The sequence below is a fragment of the Lygodium microphyllum genome, chromosome 8, assembly GCF_053477565.2.
Source record: "Lygodium microphyllum isolate KBCC chromosome 8, Lygodium_microphyllum_v1.1.10, whole genome shotgun sequence".
NCBI classification, from domain to species: domain Eukaryota; kingdom Viridiplantae; phylum Streptophyta; class Polypodiopsida; order Schizaeales; family Lygodiaceae; genus Lygodium; species Lygodium microphyllum.
Window position 1 is genome coordinate 101270509 of NC_141142.1, and position 4941 is coordinate 101275449.

Consider the following 4941-nt stretch of genomic DNA (forward strand, 5'->3'; position numbering starts at 1 on the left):
GTCAAAGACAAAAGTTGTGATAAGTTATGCCAATTGGGCTTTGGGGGTCAATTGGTGTCAATTTTGACCCTAAGACAATTATTTAGCCAATAAGTGTCGGTAATGACATTAGGGACTCGCATTAATTAATTAATTAATACTAATCTAAGGGTCAACAAAGGTTACAAACCACTCCACGTTGCAAACGGCCTAGCCAATTTAATTATGGATGGGCACATTTGATTTTGGGCAAGGTTAAAAGGGTTATAATTTAATTTTTAGGATTATTTAATCCTAAAAATCAATTAAATGATTGGATAATGCTGAAAAATGGATTTAGAAGGCTACAATTTGGCAAAAATGCCCATGCAAATTGAGAAAACGTTTTTGGGGGCTAGGTCTCAGCGATTTAGTTATTTTGCAGCTTGAGAGAGAGAGAGAGAGAGAGAGAGAGAGAGAGAGAGAGATGTTGGTCCATTTTCTAATCAAAGAACAACAATTTCTTGCAAAGACAGCTATCTAGGGGCCTCAACAGGCAAGGGACAGCAAGGAATCACCTTTCGGGGGTTGGCAACAGCATGATTGATCAAGTAACAGCATTTTGGAGGTGCCTAGCGGTTAGGTGACTGTATTCCCTCAAAAGTTTGACTATCAACTCTTGCACTTGGAGTTTGTCCATATCACACATTTTATCTTCTTTGTCCTTCGTCACTTATTTCATGTTCTTTGAAATGAGTGATCTATGTAAAACTTCATAGGGCCTATTGACTATCATGCCCAATCTAGATACAAAACCACCCCAACTTATTTTGCTACCTATAGTAAATGATAGTTCAAATCTTGTCCTTCAATAGCAATCAATACATACCCTTCTCCTTCCACTTCCGAATTATGGAGGAATTGCTCCCTCTTTGTTGCAATGGTAGGAACATCTTTTTTAACATATCCATTGGCAATTCAACATTTTGTTTGGCAAGCATGAAATGCTCCTTTTCCAACTTAGATTTCAACTCCTCTGACCATTGAGTGAACGTTTTAGGAGAGAGCTTCCCTTGCATCACTTTCTATTTTAAATCCTCAATCTAATGTTGCACTTCCTCACTATGTTGTGCATGGTCTAGTTGACATTTTTATAAATAAGCTAATAGCTTTGAAGATTTAGAGACTTCATTTTCATAAAGTGCCTTCAACTCCACAAAGGCTTCACCATCCACAATTGATTTACTAGTCATATCCCTCAAAAATGCACAAACCTATTCAACCATACTTAATGCCATAAGGACTTCGATACCCTACATTTGCTACATCATATGTATCCCATAGCCTCTACTCAAATAACTTTCTAATCAATTTTTGCTCAATATTCCCAAATTTAATTATGATTTCCTTTGATTGGACTTCTTTTGCTTGGTCACTTTGAGACCTAACATCCAAAATGCAAATCCAACTAACGTAATTTGGCATTTCTCAAATTCTAAACTACTTACTTCACCATGGCTTTATCATAGCTAGAAACTATTCAATCATCATAAATCTTTCCTTTTTCACTCTTGCATTCAAAGCATCTTGATCACTCTCTTCCACCTACTCAAACATGCCTAGGGTATCACCCAACTCAAATGTCATCTTGGCTATACCCTTTGTCTTTTTTCAACATGCCCCATGTAGCATAGCCAATATCATATCTAACCAGGTTTTATGGTCCTTCTTGCACATACCATACAAATAAAGTTCAGCCATGGTTCTTTCAAATAACAACCTTGCCTATTTGCAAATAAAACATTTTTATGTATACCATAGAATTCCATAGGCATTCCAACCTATTGCATCTGTTCTAACTAGCTATTGCATATTCCATAAACCACTTGACATGGTGCTTCTTGAGGGGTGAGGGGTCCCATAGCATCTAGATGTGCCTCATGCGAGTGATTTCACCAAATTATTCATGAATCTCTCTTGGCATGCACTTCCACATTCTAGGTTTGTTAGTGTTAGGTAACCAAAGCAATTCTGCCACCACCAATGATAGGCTAAGCTTGACAAGACCACCAAGCTAGCCCTTGGTGGTGTGCAACTTTTCCGTCTCAAGGTGTACAAAGAGTTTTTTCTACCAACATAGCTAAGAAGATTGGCATAATCCCGAAGGCCAATATCTCACAACAATGTTGAGTCTTAGGGTTTTCTAAGTAGTCTCAATTAAGAATTACTTGGGAATCTTGAAAACCACCTTTGCATGAAGGCAACATGATGATAGAGGCACCGCACCATATGATTGAGAATCACCATTTGATGGCAACTACATAGAACAATCCTCCATATCATTCTCATTGTTAACCTCATGGATTGGTAACAACTCCTTCATAGAAGCTTTGTTAACAAGTTGGAACTTCTTCTTCATGCTTCTTATTCTCATTGACATGTCCACCATAAAATCTCTAAGTTGGTAGAGATATATGTGGGTAGGATGGGGGACCTTCTTGAATACGTGCATGATGATTAGGTCTTTTAAAGATTTCCTCCCCCAATTTTCGCATACTATGTCTTGAATTGCAAACTACCATCGATTGCAACTAGGTCACTAATAGCACAAATTTCTTCATTCAAAACCTGTTAACCACATTCTTGAGGGATGTCCTAAATTAGGTTGGCACGTGTAGGTTTTACATCTTAAATATTGATATTGAAAAAACCACATGATTTTTTAGGATCTTTTGACTGAGTTTAGTTTATGTTTCTACATTGAAAAATAAGTATGGTGCATAATTTGATTACAATACTAACACATGGAGTAACTTATTATAGAAAATTTATCCGTTTACATTATGAAATATATTGATCCTACCAAACAATATCTCTTTTAAACTATGCATCAGATCAGTGGCACTCACAAGTTTCTAAAGCTAATCAAATTTGGCTAGAAACTTGTCATATAGCTTGAGACATCATGTTAATGAGGAGTACGTAGTAGAATATAAAGACAAAAAATATAAAGTTGTTTGGTCAAAGTCTAAGATGTGGTGGCTTTTAAATTTCACCCATTTTTGGTTAATAATTAACTTATAACATTGTAAAAGCATAGTAGTAATACAAAAAAACATATAAACACATTATGCAAGTAGCATGTTGAAGAGCTAGCATAGGTCCCTTTATTGTTTTATAGTTATGGAAAAAGGTGTTCATTCCCATGCCTTTCAAAATTATATGTGACTTTCTTTACTTTCCTTTATTATTCATTAGGAGAAAAAGGGAAAAATGTAGATCCTAACCTTGTGAAAGATTGCATGTATGAATATTGCAGTTGCCTTTGCTAAAGTGAAGACTAAATAGATAGAACTGATTGAGCAACCTACATTAATTATATGTACAACAATATCTCTCTCTCTCTCTCTCTCTCTCTCTCTCTCTCTCTCTCTCTCTCTCTCTCTCTCTCTCTCTCTCTCTCTCTCTCTCTCTCTCTCTCTCATTTTTATCAGAGTTATCTGTTTGCCTCCCCCATAAAGACAATGATCACATGAATCAAAACATGAGTAATCAAGAGGTAGAAGATAGAGCAAATGAGTAAGTAGTTTCAATCCTTTCGAGGATATATGCCCAAGACAACAATGCCATAGAGATACATGTGGAAGAATAATCACAACCAAAACATGGTTAATAGACCCAAAGACAAGCAATAGATAGAGGTTGCCAACCCTGGTACCTTTAGCAAAAACAAGGCTACCATGAGTGATCTTCCTTGCAAAATCACTAAATGGTACATGGCACCTGTCACAAATCCAACTATCCAGCTATAGCAATAAGGCTTTTAGTCAAAGCCGGGACATGGCATACATCATGAAGCACAAAAGGAGTACCAATACCAAACTACATTATAACATCATCTATGCCAATGATATCTAATGTTGTGTCATCTCCCAATCTAACAAAACCAATGATAGTACGGTAGGTAAAAAACCAATGTAGGGTAACATGAAATGAAGGCCCCAAATCAAGAAGCCAACACTAAGAGGAAGAAGATGAAGCATTAGTCAATTGAGTAGCATTGAGTGATAAAGCAACAAATATATGATCAATTAAGCTATACTCTAAGGCGTTCATCTCCTCTATCTTCACACAGGAGTTAGGCACGATGCTACAATTATTAGAAGATTTAGCATTATCTTGCACTTTCCCTTTGCCTTTTCATTGTGCCTATCATTGCACATTTTATGATATTGCAATCTAATGTGATCATGTTACCCACAATAATGGCATATCAAAAAGGACTTATGATTACATGGCTTACTATGTGATTGCCTACAAGACTAAGACTTATCCTTGTTGGGTTGTGAGTCTCTACCATGATTATTATTCCCATTTCCACTATTTCTGCCTCTAACTATAAGTTCATTAAGAAGTGTGAGTTGCATCAACATTCTTCCGATTTACTTCTTCTATAAGTAAAGCACTCTCCACATCACTGCATTTAAATCCATCTTCAAGAGGATTAGCACTCATATAAGTATGGAATGTATAGAGTAGAACTCATTCAAACGAGTAGACATAGGGGTGTCGTCCTTCATGCAAAGATCCCCAAGCTTTTTCAACCAATACAATTGAGATACAAGACTCTACTTGAACATAAAAATCACACAATTTCTTCCATAAATCATATGCACCATCATCAGCCGAAATAACATTGAAGTACACCTACTTAAACAAAGACAATATGATAGTAGACTTGCATAACTCATCATCCCAATCATCTCTATCCCAACTTTCTAGCTTTACAACTTCGGCTTTCAATGGCATAATATGCTTGTTTTGCACCAACACTTGCTATATTTGCATCTTCCAATACTGAAAATTATAATCATCCAACTTCTCGATATTGAAAATAGAGCTATCATTGGATGCATTTGAAGTACCTACCATTATGTATGCAAATGACTACAAACTACAAGAGTACGAGCTACCATAATCATA